The following is a 21241-nucleotide window of genomic DNA, read 5'->3' on the forward strand; positions in this document are numbered from 1 at the left end:
CCATCCCTCTAGCCCCTTCTGTAACATTTTAGTTTGTTCTGATCACTCCTCTTCTGGCTTAGCTGCAGAAGGAAGAATCCACATATTGTCAATCCTCAAGTTGTTTCTCACATGATAGCTCTCCTCTCCTGCTGTTTGACGTAAGACCTTCGTAGAAGCCAAGCTTGTTTGGCTTTTTATCATCTGACGTGGGTGGTACAGTGCCTGGCAGTTGGAGTGGGCTAGGGTGGTTATACACCCGTGATTTCATAGTAGCAGTTCATCCTAGCAACCACTGATAGTGAGGTGAGATGCCAGTGTTTTGGCTGTATTGTGTGAACAGCACATTGTGTTTCAAGCAGCCTTGACATGATTGAGTTGTAGAATTCAGCCGGGTCCAATCACGGATGCTTTACGTAGCGTCAAGATCTCTGGATTGATTTGTGAGCAGCGAAGTCTGGTGAGTTATATTTGGAAGTTCCACTACCCAAATTCCCAAGCACCGCTAACAGCAGATGTTTAATGGCATTTGATTTTTCTCATAAGATCTTCTGTCATACTGACTTGTGAGTGGCTTCCCAGTGCAAACACTCCAGATGTCCCCCTTGGTCCCAATGCTTGGGGCTCCACTCAGAGCTCTGCGCCCTACCTGTTTACTCACAACTGATTTTTTAAAAAATCTGCTTTTCTTTGCTGATATTTATGGACGTCTAGACACATCTGTGGTAGAGAGAACACCCACGGGGCCCATCCATGGTGAATATTAATGAGTTCTCTGTCTCGAGACCAGGGCACTCATGTGCTGATGGGAGTGAGGAGGTAGGGAACAACTGAAGAAGATCAAAGAATAAGTGGCACCCTGGCTGGGTATGACGCAAGGAAGAAGGCTGTGTAGGGCTCAGATGGCCCCAGCAGATAATGGATCTCTCTGCGCTTGGAGGGGGCCAAGTGAAGAATGATGGAGTGAAGTTGGAAGTTTATCTTATCATTTGTGCTGAGAGGCAGCTCCAGGGAGATTCATATCTTCCACATGGGTTTCAGGTTAGGGTGATGTAAGGAAAAAAAATGCCAAGTAACATAGGCATGCCTTAGAGCGGCTGTCACACGCTGGCCATGTGTGAGTCTGCTTTGCAGCTCATGTAAGTTGAACTTAATGGGGAGGATGATGTTTTCCATTTGTATTTTTTTCCACAAACAGCCAAGCACAACAGTGCTTTATTGAAGTAAGGCTTAACCCTATATTTGCATCACATATATGTGTACAGACATGCTTTCAGTTGGAACCAGTAAAAGCTGGTTGGTTTAAGCCGTTTTTACAAAGTACTGGACATTATTATCTTGGTAGTGGATATATTAGGCCAGAATGTGATTTTGAAAACTGACATCTTTGTTGAGTCTTCAAATTCATAAATGTGGCATATCTCTCCACTTAAACTAGGCTTTTGATTTCTTTCATTAGTATTTTAGCATGCAAGATCTATACAAGTTGATTAAAAAAAAAGACTTCTGGGGCTGGAGAAATAGCTTAGTGGTTAAGGTGCTTGCCTACAAAGCCAAAGGATCCAGGTTCAATTTCCCAGGACCCACATAAGCCAGATGCACAAGGGGGCGCATTCATCTGGAATTCATTCACAGCAGCTGGGGGCCCTGGCGTGCCCATTCTCTCTCTCTTTTCCTCCCTCCCCACCTATTTCTCTCTCTCTCTGAAATAAAGAAAAATAATAATAAAAAAAGATTTCTGCCTAAGTTGGGCATGGTGGCACTTGCCTATAATATTAGCACTTGGGAGATAGAGGCAGGAAGATAGTGATTATGAGGTCAGCTTGGGCTAGCTAGTGGGATCCTGTCTCAAAAATAGCCTGGGCTGGAAATGCAGCACTTGCCTAGCATGAGCAATGCCCTGGTTTTAATATATACATAAGTGCCTATATATAGCACTATAATTTTATTTTTGATTTCCATGTGCTCATTGGTAGTAGATAAAATTTTGACTAACTTTAGCATGGGGAGAGAGAGGGAGAGAGAGAGAGAGAATGGGCACACTAGGGCCTCTAGCCACTGCAAATGAACTCCAGATGCATGTGCCACCATATGCCTCTGGCTTATGTGGGACCTGGAGAATAGACCCTGAGTCCTTAGGCTTTGCAGGCATGCACCTGAACTGCTAATCCATCTCTTTAGCCCTCTTTTAAATTGAAAAAATTAAATTAACTTATTTCAGAGAGAGAGAGAGAGGCAGAGAGAGAGAGAGAGAGAGAGAGAGAGAGAGAGAGAGAGAGAGGGAGAGGAGGAGAGAATGGGTGTGCCAGGGCCTCCAGCCACTGCAGACAAACTCCAGATGCATGCACCACCCCCCTTGTGCCTCTGGCTTATGTGGGTCCTGGAGAATCAAACCTGGGTCCTAAGGCTTTTCAGGCAAATGCCTTTACCACTAAGCAATCTCACCATTCCTCAATTTAATTTCTTTACTTCCTCTTTTAAAAAATATGTTATTTTTATTTATTTGAGAGAGAGAAAGAAGCAGAATAACAGAGAGCTAGAAAGAGCATGCCAGTGCCTCCAGCCACTGCAAATGAACTCTAGATGCATACACCACGTTGTGCATCTGGCTTACATGGGTCCTGGGGAATCAAACCTTGGTCCTTTGGCTTTGCAGGCAAGCACCTTAATTGCTAAACCATCTTTCAAACCCTATTTCCTCTTTTTTTGCATGTGTGTATTGTATATATGGGGTGGTATACATGTGTGTATGCACATGTATGTGCAAATGCACATGCCCAGTGCACACACATTTGGAGGCCAGAGGAGAATACTGGATGTCTTGTATCACTCATCCACATGTTTCCTTGAGATGGGGTGACTCCCTGAACTTGGAGCTGTTATTTTCAGTCATACTGGCTGACCAGAGAGCCCGAGTGATTCTCCTGTCTCCAGTCTTACAGGACTGAGGTCCCAGGTGCACATGATCACACCCAGCTATTTCTGTGGCTGTTGGGGAATCAAACTCAGGGCACATCAGATTCTCTCAGACTCATGCTTATTCAGCAAGTGTTCTTACATGCTCAGCCACGCCCCCAGCATAGTTTAGTAAACACAGGGAAAATGTTAAGCCTCCCTGGTTGTCAGGGAGATACTTCTGTTTTGTTTGTTTGTTTTTGCTTTTTATTTTTTATTTTTTGGTTTTTCAAGGTAGGGTTTCACTCTAGCCCAGGCTGGCCTGGAATTCACTATGGAGTCTCAGAGTAGTCTCCAGCTCATGGCGATCCTCCTACCTCTAACTCCTGAGTGCTGGGATTAAAGGCGTGTGCCACCACACCCAGCTTGTTTTTGCTTTTTGAGCCCAGGCTGACCAGGAATTCACTTATGTAGTCTCAGGATGGCCTCAAACTCATGGTGATCCTCTTATCTCTGCTTCCCAAGTGGTGGGATTAAAGATGTATGCAGGGAGATATGTTTGAGATCATAATGAGATATCACTAAACATCCACGAAAACAGCTAAAATAATAAGAATAAAAATAATGGCAATAGGAAATGCTGTTGAGGATGTGGGAAAAACACTCTTGTGTACTGCTGAGGGGAAAGTAAAATGGTATAACTACTCTGGAAAATAGTTGAGAAAAAATACACTAATCATCTACCCTAACGAAATTACTCCTAGGCATTCATCCTAGAGGAAAAAAAAAGTTCACCCTCTACATGACTGCTTCTATTGGCTTTGTTTCCAAACTGAAAACAACTGAAGTGTTCTATACCAGTCCATAGTCTATGGACTACTAGTTAGAAATCGAAAAGAATTGGAATCGGCAGGGCGTGGTAGTGCACGCCTTTAATCCCAGCACTCGGGAGGCAGAGGTAGGAGGATCACTATGAGCTCAAGGCCACCCTGAGACTCCATACTGAATTCCAGGCCAGCCTGGACTAGAGTGAGACCCTACCTCAAAAAAAAAAAAAAAAAGAAAGAAAGAAAGAAAGAAAAGAATCATCCTCACAGGAAACAACTTGGGTGGACCTCAGTATTCTGATTGGAAAAACAAAACAAAACAAAACAAAAAGGCCAGCCTCAAATGGTCAGTGGAGTAATTAGCTTTCCTTTGCTGGGACAAACACCCAACCAGGAGCATCTTATGGGAAGAAAAGATTTACTTCAGACTTACAGTTTCGAGGGGAGACTCCATCATGGTGGAGGATGCTAGCTCAGTCATCACACATACTGGGGGGGGGGGTTGGAGAGGAGTAGAGAGAGAGATAAGAGTGAGCTAGCTCTCAATAGCCAGCAGCTAAACCAATCAAACCCAAGGTCCCCCCTCAATACAGATGAAGCAGTGTTGCACCTCCCAAAGGCTCCGTCAGCTTGGGGTAAGCTTAATCACAAACACTTGAGGCTATGGGGGGGGGACCATTTTACATTTAAACCACCACAGTCAGTCATATGTTACATAATGAAGTCATTTTATTTTATTTATTTATTTGTTTTGTTAAGATCTATTTTTATTGATTTATTTATTAGAGAAAGAGAGAGAGAGAGAGAGAATGGGTACACCAGGGCCTCTAGCCACTGCAAACAAACTCCGATGCATGCACCACCATGTGTATCTGGCTTACGTGGGACCTGGAGAATTGAATCTGGGACCTTGGGCTTTGTAGGCATGTGCCTTAACCGCTAAACCATCTCTCCAGCCCTTATTTGGTTTGTTGGCAGTAAGGTCTCACTGTAGTCCAGGCTGACCTGGAATTCAGTATGTATTATCAGGGTGACCTTGAATTCACCGTGACCCTCCTACCTCTGCCTCCCAAGTGCTGGGATTGAAGGTGAGTGCCACCATCCCCGGCTACGTGATGATTTTTAAAAAATATTTTTTATTTTTATTTATTTATTTGAGAATGACAGACAGAGAGAAAAAGAGGGAGGATGAAAGAAAGAGAGAGAGAGAGAGAGAGAGAGAGAGGGAGAGAGAGAGAGAGAGAGAGAGAGAGAAAGAGAATGGGTACACCAGGGCCTTCAGCCCCTCCAGCCACTGCAAACAAACTCCAGATGCATGCACCCCCTTGTGCTTCTGGCTAACGCACACCTTTGTGCATCTGGCTAACGTGGGTCCTGGGGAATTGAACCTGGGTCCTTTGACTTTACGGGAAAATGCCTTAACTGCTAAGCCATCCCTCCAGCCCATACATGATGATTTTAAATATCAATTTAAAGTTGGAGAGAGAGTTAATATTTGCTAGGGGTTGGGGATGGGGGAAAATAGGAGGGAGAGTGGGTGTGATTCTATAGTGATATAGTGAGGGAAATAGTGTGCTTATGGGGTAGTTGTGTATCATTATTGTGGTGGGGGTCCTAGGAATCTAGACATTGGCACAGAACTGCACACCTGCATGTGCCAATGTCAGTACCCTAACTTCAATACTGTAGCACAGTTATATAATGTAATCACTGGGGAAATCTGAGGCAAAGGTATAGAGCACTTTTCTGTACTGTTTACAACTGCCTGTGAATAAATACGAATCTCACAATAAAAAGGTTTTCAAAGGTAGAGCTGATGCATAGGGGAGATGGCTGAGGGGATACAATGTTTGTCTGTGTTCTAATCAGCTCCACATTGCTGGGATGAACATCCAAGCCAGGCATAGCTTATGAGAGGAAGAGTTCATTTCAAGCTTATAGATCCAGGGATGTTCCATCTATGGAAGAAGTAGCTGGATCCCCTTTGTAGGCCAAGCAGACAGAGTGAGAAAAACCACCAGCAGCCAGCAAACACCAGAAAAAGCAGCAAGCACAAATTGGTAGCCAGCAAAAACCCCCTTCCCCACCCCACTCACACTGCTCTCCACGCCTTTGGGCTAGAATCCAGATCCGTCCCCCAGACACACCTTTGGGTGGGACCCCAGGATCCACCCCCCCTCCCCAGTGACATCTCCTCCAGCCAGGTGGCTAGAGATCCAAATCACAAGTTTAATTTTAACACCTGAACCTACTGGGGGAACATACATCCCAACTACCACACCCTGCAAGGGTGAATAGCTGAGGCTGGGTCCAGAACTCACGTAAAGGTGGGTGCTATAGGTCTAGTGTCTGTAACCCGGTGTGCCTAGAGAAAGAGAAACAGAAACAAGGCAGAGGAAGGAGAATCCTGGACATTTGCTGGCCAGCTAGCCAGGTGAACACAGCAGTGAACAACAGAAGATTCTTTTATCCCAGCACTCGGGAGGCAGAGGTAGGAGGTTCGCTGTGAGTTCGAGGCCACCTTGAGACTAAATAGTGAATTCCAGGTCAGACTGGGCTAGAGTGAGACCCTACTTCAAAAAACCAAAAAAGGGGCTGGAGAGATGGCTTAGCGGTTAAGCGCTTGCCTGTGAAGCCTAAGGACCCCGGTTCGAGGCTCGGTTCCCCAGGTCCCACGTTAGCCAGATGCACAAGGGGGCGCATGCGTCTGGAGTTCGTTTGCAGAGGCTGGAAGCCCTGGCGCGCCCATTCTCTCTCTCTCCCTCTATCTGTCTTTCTCTCTGTGTCTGTCGCTCTCAAATAAATAAATAAAAAATTAAAAAAAAAATTACACCTCACACAGGGTGGAAGGTGAGGTTGTCCTCCGACCTCCACATGTATGTGTCCACACTCACCTGCATGAACACACACACACACACACACACACACAGATAAAAAAAACTTAAGTTCCTGTGAGTGTGCCATTCCCTCATAGTCCCTTCCTCTGTCCATTTCCTTGAAGTAACCACCACTGTGTCTGACTGTAACATCTACCGTTCTCATATTTATAGTTCAACTACACAAATATAGGTATACTTCAATAATACATGGTATTAGTTTGCAAATTTAAAGCTACATACGTAGGATTATGCTGTCAAACTGTGTTTATCCTAATATAACTGTTTTATTTCACTCAAGATTTTTTTTTGTGTGTGTGTGGGTAGAGGTGGGTATACGAATGCACATCTGTATGTGTACATGTTCCTGTGGAGGATATATATATATATATATATATGTATATGTATATGTATATATGTATATGTATATATGTGTGTATATATATATATATATATATTTTTTTTTTTTTTTTTTGAGGTAGGGTCTCACTCTAGCCCAGGCTGACCTAGAGTTCACTATGGAGTCTCAGGCTGGCCTCAAACTCACAGCAATCCTCCTACCTATGCCTCCCAAGTGCTGGGATTAAAGGCGTGTGCCACCACACCCAGCTCAAAGTTATATAGATATAAATATAAATAAATAAATATATAAATATAAAATTTATTGAGGGAAGTACAGAGCCAAGGAAAGACACCCACATGGCTAGAGATCCCACACGGAGGGCCTGGGAAAAAAGCGTGGAAAGAAAAGACAGAGAAGAAAGTTCAAGGAGCTCCTGCCATGTGGGCAGCTGGAGGGGGTAGAGGAGCCCATGTGCAGAGCAGGGCTAGGGGTCCTCCCAGCCAGCCCAGGCCCAGTGCAGGGAAAAACTCACCCACAGCTAGAAGTTCCCTAGTGGTCAGAACACCTGCCCTCCCCTTGCAAAGGTTATTTATGACCTTATGGGGGGGTGTCTTCCAGCTCAGGTGAGCCAGAGGACCAACTGGTTGGTCAGGGCTAGGGGCTGTCTCAGGAAGAGGGTAGCCCTGGCACCAAGTTCTGGAGGTTGAACTTGACCATCCACAATGTTTGAATCCTATGAAAGACCTCCCTCCCAGGAGAGGGTCCTGATTGTTTGTGGAAAAACAGGTCTAGGGAACTAGGCAAGAGATAAGAGGTCAAATCATCATTGATTTCTAACAAGTGCAAACTTTCCTGCCCTTTTCACCTTCCAGGGTCCAGTCATGTTACCTGTACCCCCTGTCAAAGTTATATATATATATATATATATATATATATATTTAATTTTTTTGTTTTTATTTTTATTTATTTATTTGAGAGCGACAGACAGAGAAAGATGCAGAGAGAGAGAGAGAATGGACGCACCAGGGCCTCCAGCCACTGCAGACGAACTCCAGATGTGTGCCCCCCTTGTGCATCTGGCTAACGTGGGACCTGGGGAACCGAGCCTCGAACTGGGGTACTTAGGCTTCATAGGCAAGCGCTTAACCGCTAAGCCATCTCTCCAGCCCCAAAGTTATATTTTTGAGACTTGCTTAGTTGATGCACGGATCTCCTATTCAATCATTTTCATGGTGGTGTAGCACTCTTTTGAGTGAGTCTGCCACACGTAGACGTTTCTCTGACCGATGTTAGGGCATTTCCAACTTTAAAGTTAGATTTGTGGGTGCCGCATAATATGTGCCTGGAGCAGTATTAAGCACTGATCAATTGTCCTCAGAGTGGTTTTCCCAATAACCTGTCAGAACCAATGGTTCTGCAGTGACTGCCAGGATCTGGGAGTGCTAAAATTGTTGCCAATTGAATGGGCATGAAACGGAGTTATAACATGGCTCGAGTTTTGCATTTTTTTGTGTTCTGGTGATGTTATATACTTAATAATAGGCTGTTTGGGAACACTTTGCAACATGGTTTTAATGAGTTTCTACTTGTATTCTTTATTGATTTGTTTTTTTCTATTAGGTTGCTCATCTTATTCTTTGCAGTACTTCATTTTATAATATAGACACAATTTTTGTATTGTTGATAAGCATTAACAATAACCTTCTTGGGTTGGGGAGATGGATCAGCAGTTAAGGTACTGCCTGCAAAGTGTAAGGGCCCAGGTTCGATTCCTCAGGACCCACATAAGCCAGATGCACAAGGTAGTGCATGTGTCTGGAGTTCTTTGCAGTGGCTGGAGGCCCTGGCACACCCATTCACTCTTTTTCTCTCTGACTCTCTGTCAAATAAATAAATATTTTTTTAAAAATAAACTTCCTGCTGGGTGTGGTGGTGCACACCTTTAATCCCAGCATTTGGGAGGCAGAGGTAGGAGGACTGCTGAGAGTTCGAGGCCACCCTGAGACCACATAGTGAATTCCAGGTCAGCCTGAGCCAGAGTGAGACCCTACCTTGAAAAACAAAACAAACAAACAAAAATAACCTTCCTTCCTTCCCTCCCTCCCTTCCTTCTTCCCACTCTTTCTTCCTCTCTCCCTCCTTCCCTTCCTTCCTTTTCCCTCTCACTTTTTTTCTCCCCCCCCCACTTCTTCCTCACCTTCCTTCTTTCCTTCCTTCCTTTGGTTTTTCAAGGTAAAGTCTCACTCTGGCCCAGGCTGACCTTAAATTCACTATGTAGTTTCAGAGTGGCCTTGAACTCACAGTGATTCTCTTACCTCTGCCTCCTTTTCTTTTTGAGATTGGGTCTCATGTGGCCCAGGCTGGCTTCAAACTCTCTGTGTAGCAGGGATGACCTTGAACCCACAATCTTTCTATATCTACCTCTCAAGTGTTGAGGTTACAGGACCACAGCTGGCTATAATTTTCATGCTCATCACATTTATGGTGCTTTTTTGTTCGTTTGTTTTCTGAGGTAGGGTCACTCTAGCTCAACTGATCTGGAATTTACTAGGTAGTCTCAGGGTGGCCTCGAACTCACTGTGATTCTCCTACCTCTGCCTCCCAAGTGCTGGGATTAAAGGCGTGTGCCACCATGCCCGGAATTTATGGTGCTTTTTGATGCCTCAAAAGATTAAATTTCGGGCTGGAGAGATGGCTTAGCGGTTAAGCGCTTGCCTGTGAAGCCTAAGGACCCTGGTTCGAGGCTCGGTTCCCCAGGTCCCACGTTAGCCAGATGCACAAGGGGGCGCACGCGTCTGGAGTTCGTTTGCAGAGGCTGGAAGCCCTGGCGCGCCCATTCTCTCTCTCTCCCTCTCTCTGTCTTTCTCTCTGTGTCTGTCACTCTTAAATAAATAAAAATTAAAAACAAAAAAGATTAAATTTCAATCTGGTTGAATTTGCTAGTGCTTTATTTTATAGTTTTTCTTTGTTTCTTGTTAAGAAAGCTCTTTTTTGCCTAAATGTTATGTTTTCCTATACTTTAATTATGTCTAAAATTTTTGAAGTTTTCCTTTTCATATATAGGACTTTATTTACTTTTTATTCATTACTATTTCATGTATGGTATGAGGAATGGGTCAATTCAATTATATTTCATTTGGGTAATCAACCCACCATCATTTATCACATATTACATCCTTACTCCTATGACCTGCAGAGACATCTCTGTCACAGGTTGAGTTATTAGTTATGTATGTAGTTCTCCTTTTGGATGGTTAAGTCTCCCTAAGCAATCTAAGTATCTTTCACATCGTCTTTTAAAAAATATTTCTTTATTATTTACAAGGAGAGAGAGAAGGAGAGTGGAGACAGGGCAGGAGAGATGGGTTAGTGGTTAAAAGCATTGCTTGAGAAGCCCAACAGCCCGAGTTCAATTTTCTAGTTCCCACATAAAGCCAGATGCACAAGTGGCACATGCATCTGGAGTTCATTTGCAGTGACAGGAGACCTTGGCATGCCCATACTCTCTCTTCCTCACTGGCTCTCTCTCTGTGTGCCTCTTTTTCTCTTAAATAAATAAAACAAAATAAGAGAAAAAAAATTAGAGAGACAGACAAAGAGAATGGGCATGCCGGGGTCTCTAAACTGCTGCAAACTGGGGATTTGAACCCAGGTCGTTAGGCTTTGCAGACAAGCTCCTTAACCGCTGAGCCATCTCTCTAGCCATAAGAAATTAGTTTTAGAGTTCTAGTAAAATGCTGAGTAGAAGTAAGGAAAGTGGTATTTTCACCCAACTTGAAAAAACAAACACTTTTATTTGCTGTATATGATGTTCTTAAGACTTTGGGTGGTTATTAGGAAGATATCACCTATTTGTAATTTGAAAAGTCTTTGAAGCCAAGCGTGGTGGCTCACATTTTTAATGCCAGCACTTGGGAGGCATATAGGAGGATCACTGTGAGTTTGAGGCCACCCTGAGAGACTACATAGTGATTTCCAGGTCAGCCTGCGTTAGAGCAAAACCCTATCTTGAAAAACCAAAAACAAATAAACAAGCAAACAAAAAACCCAACCAAACAAAAAAGCCTTTCATATTCTGTAAAAAATTATTTACTTGCACGTGTGTGTGTGTGTGTGTGTGTGTGTGTGCATGCATGTGCATGTATGGGTGCATCAGGGTCTCTTGCTGCTACAAATGAATAGACAGGCTTTGTAAGCAAGCACCTTTAACTGCTGAACTGTTTTTCCTCCTCCCTTAATACTTATTTTATTTTATTAATTTTTAAAAGATTTATTTTTATGTTATTTATTTATTAGAGAGAGAGAATTGGCACACCAGGGGTCTCTAGCCACTGCAAACAAACTCCAGGTGCACGTGACACCTTGTGTATCTGGCTTATGTGGGATCTGGAGAATTGAACCTGGATCTTTAGGCTTCACAGGCAAGTGCCTTAACCGCTAAGCCATCTCTCAAGCCCACTTCTTTTTAAATTTCTTTTTTTTTGAAATATTTTAGGGCTGGAGAGATGGCTTAGCAGTTAAGCGCTTGCCTGTGAAGCCTAAGGACTGCGGTTCGAGGCTCGATTCCCCAGGTCCCACGTTAGCCAGATGCACAAGGGGGCGCACGAGTCTGGAGTTCGTTTGCAGTGGCTTGAGGCCCTAACACACCCATTCTCTCTCTCTCTCTGCCTCTTTTCGGTCTGTCATGCTCAAATAAATAAAAATTAAAAAAAAAGAAATATTTTATTTATTCATTTGAAAGAGAGAGAAAGAAGCAGGTAGAAATAGATAGATAGAGAGAGAGAGAGAGAGAGAGAGGAAGAGAATGGGCACACCAGGGCCTCTAGCCACTGCAAACAAACTCCAGACACATGCGCCACCCTGTGCATCTGGGAAAGTGAACTTGGTTCCTTAGGCTTTGCAGACAAGTGCCCTAAAGGTTGAGCCATCTCTTCAGCCCTCCCTACATACTTTTAAAGAGAAAGACTTTCTGTTACTATGAAGTTGATCATGAAGTTTATCTACTTTTAGTAAATTGATTTGTTGTGTTTGTAGACACTCTATCACTGCCCCTTGTGATAAATCTTTCATGGTCTTGATTGCAAGTTCTCCCTAATTCTTAGCTCAGGTTGTTAAATTTTCATTTGTCATCTTACATCTATTTATATAAATGAGACTGGCCTGAAGTATTTCTTTTAAAAAATTTTTTTTTTTGTTGTTCATTTTTATTTATTGAGAGTGACAGAGAGAGAGAGAGAGGTAAAGAGAGAGAGAGAGAATGGGCACGCCAGGGCTTCTAGCCACTGCATACGAACTCCAGATGCGTGCGCCCCCTTGTGCCTCTGGCTAACGTGGGCCCTGGGGAATCGAACCTCGAACCGGGGTCCTTAGGCTTCACAGGCAAGCGCTTAACCGCTAAGCCATCTCTCCAGCCCATGAAGTATTTCTTATACTGTCTATATTGGCTGCATTAGGAATTGTTATTTTGGAAGACACATGGATAAGGATTCTTCCTTTTTCTGTCTTTGAAATAATTTGAATGAGATTAAAATTATTCCTTATGTGCTAGAGAGATGGCTTAGCACTTAAAGGCATTTACTTGCTTGCAAAGACTGAAGACCCAGGATCAAATCCCCAGTACCCATGTAAAGCCAGATACACAAAGTGGTACATGCAATTCACTTTGATTCAATTTGTCTGCAGTGGCAAGAGGCCCTGATGTGCCCCATAGTCACTCTCTCTCTCTCTCCGTCTGCCTCTGTCTCTCAAATTATTTATTTATTTGAGAACATCAGACAGAGAGAGAAAGAAGCAGATAGGTAGAGAGAGAATGGGCGCGCCAGGGCCTCCAGCCACTGCAAATGAACTCCAGATGCATGTGCTACCTTGTGCATCTGGCTTACGTGGGTCCTGGGGAACTGAGCCTTGAACCGGGGTCTTTAAGATTCACAGGCAAGTGCCTAACCACTAAACCATCTCTCCAGCTCCCCCACTCTCTCTCAAATTAAAAAACGTATATATATGTATAGCCGGGCATGGTGGTGCACGCCTTTAGTCCCAGCACTTGGGAGGCAGAGGTAGGAGGATTGCTGAGAATTCAAGGCCACCCTGAGACTACAGAGCAAATTCCAGGTCAGCCTGAGCTAGAGGGAAACCCTACCTCGAAAAACCAATATATATATATTGATATTATTTTTATACATATATTTTGTTTTTTTGAGGTATGGTCTCCCTCTAGTCTAGGCTGATCTAGAATTCACTATGTAGTCTCAAGTAGGCCTTGAACTCACAGCAATCTTCTTACCCTGGCCTCCCAAGTGCTGGGATTAAAGGTGTGTGCTACCATGCCTGGCCCTAAAATGATATTTTAAAAAAGTGATTATTTCTTATGGTTTTGGTAGCACAGGTTTGTAAAATAACCTTGTCCAAACATTCCTGCCTGCCTCATGGAAATGAATAACTGCAAATTCACTTATTTTAGTGATTTATTTATACTCTGTTTTCCTTGCGTCAGTTTATGCAGGTTTTGCTAGAAAAGTATACATTTTGTTGAGGCTTTCAATTTTGTTGTTATAAAATTTCCATCTTTTTAACTTATCTAATATATATTTATAACTTGCAATTTTCTTCTGGCAAAGTTTCCTAAGAGTTTTGAACTGTATGTTCTCATTGTGAAAACATTTTCATTTAAAATTAATTTATTTCAAGATATTTTAAATTTTGTATTATAGGAGCTGGAGGATGGGTTGGTGGGCAAATTATCTGCTGTGCACCTCTGAATACCCGAGTTCAGATCCCCAGATTCCATGTAGAAGCAGGAATCCGTGGCTAGTTTCTGTAATCCCAGAGTGCCTATGACGAGAAGGAAGGCAAGGACAAGAGAATTTTCCAGAAGCTTGTGCATGGAGCTATGAACAATGAAAGACTCAGCCTCACATACACTGTAGGCAAAGACTGACCTGAACGTCAGTTGTCCTTTCTCCTCCCTATACATGCATGCACCCCTTCTGCTGTGTATGCTAGGCTGGCTTCGAACTTGATAACCTTCTCCCCACTTCCAAGCTCTGGGATGAAAGGCATGCGTCACCATGCCCAGCTATGTGTGTGTGTGTGTATATATACATATATATATATATATGTATATATACACACACACACATATATATATGTATATTTTTTCCCCCTACCTGCTCTCTGTTTCTTTTTTTCTCTTTACTTGACTCCTTATGGACTGACTGACCATGTCTTTATTTCTTTATCTTTTCTTTAAAAATATAGTAACCCCCTGTGGTGGTTTGATTCAGGTGTCCCCCATAAACTTAGGTGTTCCAAATGCTAGGTCTCCAGCTGATGGCAATTTTGGAATCAAACCCTCCTGGAGGCAGTGCATTGTTAGGGGCGGGCTTATGGGTGTTATAGCCAGCTTCCTCTTGCCAGTGTTTGGCACACTCTCCTGTTGCTGTTGGCCACCTGATGTTGGCCAGGGGGCGATGTCCACCCTCTGCTCGTGCCATCGTTTTCCCCTGCCATCATGGAGCTTCCCCTTGAGTCTGTAAGCCAAAATAACCCCCCCCCACCACAAATTGTTCTTGGTGGAGTGTTTTCTGCCAGCAATGCAAACCCAACTGCAACACTCCCCATGGACCTACATGCAGACTCAATCTGGTTGATTTTGTTTAATTAATATATTCATCCTATTTCTCTGTCCTCCCAGATTATGTTGAGAAAATATGTCATAGAGTCTCATTTTTCTTTTTTTGGGTTTTCATGGTAGGTCTTGCTCTAGCCCAGTGATTTAGAATTCACTATGTCGTCTCAGGTTGGCCTCGAACTTACAGCAATCCTCCTACCTCTGCTTCCCGAGTGCTGGAATTAAAGGTGTGCACCACCATGCTCGGTCATTCTTACATTCTTTTTTTCCTTTTTCTTTTTGTTTCTCGAGGTAGGGTCTCACTCTAGTCCGGGCTGACCTGGAATTCACTATGTAGTCTCAGGATGGCCTCGAATTCATGGCGATCCTCCTACTTCTGCCTCCCGAGGGCTGGGATTAAAGGCGCGCACCACTATGTCCATCTTTATTAATCATTTTATCTTAGTTAAAAGGCTGAGAGGGAAATGCTTTCATTCCTAATACTTCAGAATGCATCTCTAAAAATTCAGTCTTTTATTATTCTTTTTGCATACATGTGTGATATGCATGTATGCCTGAGATATTCATATGTGTGTGTGCACATGTATGCACATGCATGTGGAGTCTATGTCAGCTGTCTTCCTCAATCACTTTTCACCCTATTTCCTGAGGCAGGTCTCTCACCTGGACTCAGGGCTTGCCTGGTCACCTAGTCTAGCTAGCCAACTTGTTCTAGAGGTTTCCTATCTGCACCTCCTGAGCTCTGGGATGACAGGTGGGCCACATGGGGATTTACATGGGGGACTGGGAATCTGAGCTTTGATCCTCACACTTGGGCTGCAAGTGCTTTATCTACTGAACCATATCCCCAACCCTTAAAATTCATGTTTAAAACACATAATCATAATGTCACTATTGTACCTGAAATTTGGCAATTCATTAATATTATCAATACTTAGATTTCAAAATTTTCTGATTCTTTTTTTTTTTATTTTTTATTTTTTGCTTTTTTGAGGTAGGGTCTCACTCTGGCCCAGGCTGACCTGCAATTAACTAGGTAGTCTCAGGGGGGCCTCAAACTCACAGTGATCCTCTTATCTTTGCCTCCCTAGTGTTGGGATTAAAGGGATGTGCGACCATGCCCAGCTCTTTTTTTAAATATTTCATTTGTGTGTGTGAGAGAGAGAGAGGGAGAGAGAGAGAATGAGTGTGCTAGGGCCTGTAGCCACTGCAAAAGTACTCCAGATGCATGCACCACCGTGTGTATCTGGCTTATGTGGGTACTGAAGAATCGAACTGGGGTCCTTAGGCTTTGTAGGCAAGTGCCTTAACCACTAAGCAAGCTATCTCTGGAAGAAGTGTCCACTCACCCCTGGGCTATCTGCTTTTGCCATGCTTTCTTTCTTTCTTTTTTTTTTAGTCAGCCAAGCGTGGTGGTGTATGTCTTTTTCTTTCTTGTTGTTTTATTTTTATTTATTTATTTGAGAGTGACAGACAGAGAGAGAAAGAGGCAGAGAGAGAGAGAGGAGAGTGGGTGTGCCAGGGCTTCTAGCCACTGCAAACGAACTCCAGACGCGTGCGCCCCCTTGTGCATCTGGCTAACGTGGGATCTGGGGAACCGAGCCTCGAACCGGGGTCCTTAGGCTTCACAGGCAAGCGCTTAACCGCTAAGCCATCTCTCCATCCCTTGCCACGCTTTCTATGCTGTAATGAAGTCTCGCCTCAAGCTGTAAACTGCAATAAACCTTCCATGAACTGCTTCTGGGTGGCTGTTTTGTCTCAGCAGTGAAAAGGTAACTGCAACATGATTTAATCCAGATCCGATAGTTGCAAGTCATTAACATGTCCCTTAACCCTCTCTAGATCCCTAGGTCTTCTTCCATTTCTTCTTTTTGGGGTAACTGTTGAGAAACCAAGCAGTTTGTCCCATGGTTTTCCACAGGCTGGACTTGGCTGATTTCATTCTACTTTGTCAATCAACACGCTCCTGCTTCCCACGGTAGCTGCGAACCAGCAGTTAGATCTGGAGGCTTGATTTAAGGTTTCTTTTCAAGAGCACCTATTATGAAGCACACAAGGTCTGCTTTCTTTTTCTTCCTTTATATGATACTAGCCGACATGAGTCATTATAACTTTGATGTATTAGTTCATTAGGGGATAGAAAATGTGGAGGCATTACAATTCTATTGTTCTTTCTTCATTTATTAGTGGGAATGCCTCTACAAAGAAAAACTTCCCCTCTCTATCCACTGAATTACTTTTGTGGATTTTCAAAAATAGCAGTTTGGTTTTCTGGTATCCTTCAAAGGTGATCAATGAGTTAATAAACAAAAATGCTGTCGTGTGGTTCAATCCATTGCATTATTATCCTTATTTATGTATAAATTGTCCCATGTGAACTCAGCCTCATCTTCTTTAATGGTCTCTGAGTCCTCTGGCTTCCTTTCTCTCTCCTATGAAAATATGTTTGGTCCATTTTACATTTCCTGGCTTGATTTGAAATCAGCCACTTTGAGGAGTCCTAGTTTCTTTTAGTGAGAAATAGCATTTGAGAAACACCACAATCTGGGTATAAGGGGATTGTTTCTGTACTAGTCATTATTTCAAAATATTTTTCAGGAAACAGAGCCAGATACTATGTGATAAAAGATATGTCACAAGTCCATACTGGTGCCTTTCTTCCTTTTCTTTTCTTTCTCTCTTTCTCTCTCTTTCTTTCCATCTTTCTCTTTCCTTCCTTCCTTCCTTCCTCCTTTCTTTCTTCTTTCTTTCCTTCCTTCTTTCTTTCTTTCTTTCTTTCTTTCTTTCTTTCTTTCTTTCTTTCTTTCTTTCTTTCTTTCTTTCTTTCTTTCTTTCTTTCTTTCTTTCTTTCTAAAGGCATGCACCACCATGCCTGGCATCATACTGATATCTTCAGTTCATATTCACGGTTATAGACTTTTGCTCAGTCTCTTTCATTCCATCATACCAAAAATCCTGGTTTAATGACACATGAAGTAATTCTCATTTGATTTTTTAAAAATTTTATTTTGTTTATTTTTATTTATTTGAAAGCGATGGGCACAGAGAGAGAAAGAGGCAGATAGAGAGAGAGAGAATGGGCGCGCCAGGGCCTCTGGCCACTGCAAATGAACTCCAGATGCATGCACCCCCTTGTGCATCTGGCTAACGTGGGTCCTGGAGAATTGGGCCTTGAAACCGGGGTCCTTAGGCTTCATAGGCAAGTGCTTAACTGCTAAGCCATCTCTCCAGCCCTGATTTTTTTTTTTTTTTACTTTTAGAGAGAGAGAGAGAGACAGAGGGAGAGAGAAATTGGTATGCCAGGGCCTCAGCCACTGTAATCGAACTCCAGACACATGCATCACTCTGCAGCTGGCTTTATATAGGTACTGGGGAACTGAACCCTGGTCCTTAGGCTTTTCACGCAAGTATCTTAACCTCTGAGCAGTCTCTCTAGCCCTAAACTACATAGTTTTACTGGTACATCTAGCTGGGTTCATAATTCTTTCCTCACTTCTTTTATTTATTTATTTATTTTTAGTATTTTACTTATTTGTGAGAAAGAGAGAGAGAAAGAAAAAGAGAGAGAAAATGGACACACAAGGGCCTCCAGCCATTGCAAATGAACTGTAGACACATGCTCCCCCTTGTGCATCTGTCTGGCTTATGTGGGTCCTGGGGAATCGAACTGGAGTCCTTAGGTTTTGCAGGCAAGTGCCTTAACCGCTAAGTCATTTCCTCAGTGCTATCCTCACTCACTTCTACTCTATATCTTTCACATTTGTCTGTCTCTCACTGTAAATCTGGGTAAGCACAGTTATCAGCAAGCAGCTTGAGTATTATTCTGTTTTGAAGTTTATCCTGCCAAGGAACTTAATCCATTTCTTTTGAATTCAACCTAATGCAAGTTTTCAGGATATGAGCAAAACACAGCCAGATTAATTGCCAGAATATAGCAGTCATGGTTTCTATACTACTTTTTTAAAAAATGTTTTTATTATTATTATTAACAGCATATTTTGTATGGATACATCACGTGTTGGAATCCTCTTTTCCCTTGTCCCTGCTCCCATTCCGTTGGGGACCATCCTCAGTGGGGTTGCAGGTATTCCCTATGGAGTTGTGGGTTATGCTTGTGGGAGCAGCAGTCAGTTATTTTTTTTGGGGGGGGGTTGGGAATGCCTCTAGGCATAATGTTTCAACCTGTGGCTCTTGCAATCTTTCTGCTCCCTCTTCTGCAAAATTCCCTGAGCTGTGGTGGGTGAGGTTTTTTTTTTTTTTTTTTAAATTTTTTATTTATTTATTTGAGAGCGACAGACACAGAGAGAAAGACAGATGGAGGGAGAGAGAGAGAATGGGCACGCCAAGGCTTCCAGCCTCTGCAAACGAACTCCAGACGCGTGCGCCCCCTTGTGCATCTGGCTAATGTGGGACCTGGGGAACCGAGCCTCGAACCGGGGTCCTTAGGCTTCACAGGCCAGCGCTTAACCGCTAAGCCATCTCTCCAGCCTGGTGGGTGAGTTTTAAGTCTACTTCAGTGATGAGCTCTTAGGAGCCTCTGGGTCTCTGCTTTGGTAGGTGTTGAGTATCCTCAGGGTCTGTCTCCTTCACCCTGGCACTGATTATCAGGTTCAGCATGGAAGCAGCTCTCTTGCTCATCTCCCCAATTCCTCAGTGGTTTCAGCTGTGGCTTGGCTGAACTGTAAGGGGTACTTTATCTCCTCTGGTCTTGCTACCTTTTGAAAGAGAAGAACAGATTTTCCAACGGACAGTGAAGTCAGCACAGTTTAAATGGGATAAGCATTATTAATTTAGGGAGAATTTGATGTACGTAACCCCTCTTTTAGTCAAAGACTAGTGAGAGCTTGACACTGGAGAACATAATCTTTGTCTCCATAGGATTCTGATCCCAATTCCAGATACACGTTCCTTTCCACTGAGCGGATCTCTTAGCCAGTCAGAAAGCTATTGGTTACCCACCGAGGCTGTGTGCCACTATTGCACTGGCGTGTACAGCCTGTCAGGGTGTTTGCTCCTGAGTTGCTTAGACCTCTGGCTGCTCAAACAGTTGTTGACCATTTCCCCCCAGTAGCTCATGTAGCGCTTTCCAGCACTAGACAGGCTGTCTGGCGACTGGCTTTCTACTGAATTCAAGCCAAGTCTCTCCAGGCTCTGTGTCAGCAGTATATGGTACTAAACTAGGTTTGGTGTTTTTTTTTATTTTTATTTTTATTTATTTGAGAGTGACAGAGAGAAGGACAGATAGAGGGAAAGAGAGAGAATGGGCGCGCCAGGGCTTCCAGCCTCTGCAAACGAACTCCAGACGCGTGCGCCCCCTTGTGCATCTGGCTAATGTGGGACCTGGGGAACCGAGCCTCGAACCGGGGTCCTTAGGCTTCACAGGCAAGCGTTTAACCGCTAAACCATCTCTCCAGCCCTAGGTTTGGTGTTTTTGTTTGTTTATTTTTAGTTATTTGAGAGTGACAGACAGAGAGAAAGAAAAAGGGAGAGAGAGAGTGAGAGAGAATGGGCGCACCAGGGCATCCAGACACTGCAAACGAACTCCAGACGTGTGCGCCCCCTTGTGCATCTGGCTAACGTAGGTCCTGGGAAATTGAGCCTTGAACCGCGATCCTTGGGCTTTACAGGCAAGTGCTTAACCACTAAGCCTTCTCTCCAGCCCCAAACTAGTTTTTAATAGGGCCCTTATTCCCCTTCTGAGGTTTCATGAGTATAGTCTACCATTGGCATTTCTTTCTTTTTAAAATGTTTATTTATTTATTTATGAGAGAGAGAGAGAGACAGAGAGACAGAGAGCAAGTATGGGCATGCCAGGGCCTCCTGTCACTGCAAGTGAACATCAGACACATTCAACATTTTGCATGTGTGGCTTTATATGGGTACTGGGCTATTGAACCCAGGCCACCAAGCTTTACAAGGAAGCTCCTTAATCCACTGAGCCATCTCTCCAGCCCAACAGCTGGCATTTCTATTGGCATTCTGGTCTTCTGGATTCCAAGCAGAATGACCCATTAAGCTCAGCCTGTAGCTCGAACCTTCAACACTGCTCCTACAAACAAGCTCAGAAGGCTGAAGAAATACATGGTCCGATTTCTCACACTAATGACCCCACTTCTTGGTAGAAATTTTCTGTATGTTGCTTTTCCCATTGCTGTGACCAAACACCTTATAAGAAGCAACTTAAGGAAGGGGAGGCTTGGACTGGAGAGATGGTTTAGCAGTTAAGGCGCTTGCCTGCAAAGCCCGAGGACCCAGGTTTGATTCCCTAGCATCCACATAAGCCAGATGCACATGTGTCTGGAGTTCGTTTGCAGTGGGTGGAGGTCCTTTCTGTTTGCTTCTTTTTCTCTTTCTCAAATACATAAATAAAAATAAATAAAGAAGGGGAGGTTTATTTTGGCTCATAGCTTTAGGGAATACAAGTCACCATGGTAGAGAGGGCATGGAAACAGCAGTTTTTCAAAAAGATATTTTTATTTATTTATTTGTAAGTGGGGGGGCAGATGGGTACACTAGGGTCTCTTGCCATTGAAAATGAACTCCAAGTACAGGCATGACTTTGTGCATCCTTACCTGGGTACAACAGAATTGACCACAATCCTTCAGGCTTTGTAAGCAAGCACCTTTGATCGCTTAACTGTCTCTGCAGCCTTATCTAATTATTTGTTTACTTTTTAAGTAGGAAGCAGCA

Source organism: Jaculus jaculus, chromosome 10 (assembly GCF_020740685.1).
Source record: "Jaculus jaculus isolate mJacJac1 chromosome 10, mJacJac1.mat.Y.cur, whole genome shotgun sequence".
Classification (NCBI taxonomy): Eukaryota; Metazoa; Chordata; class Mammalia; order Rodentia; family Dipodidae; genus Jaculus; species Jaculus jaculus.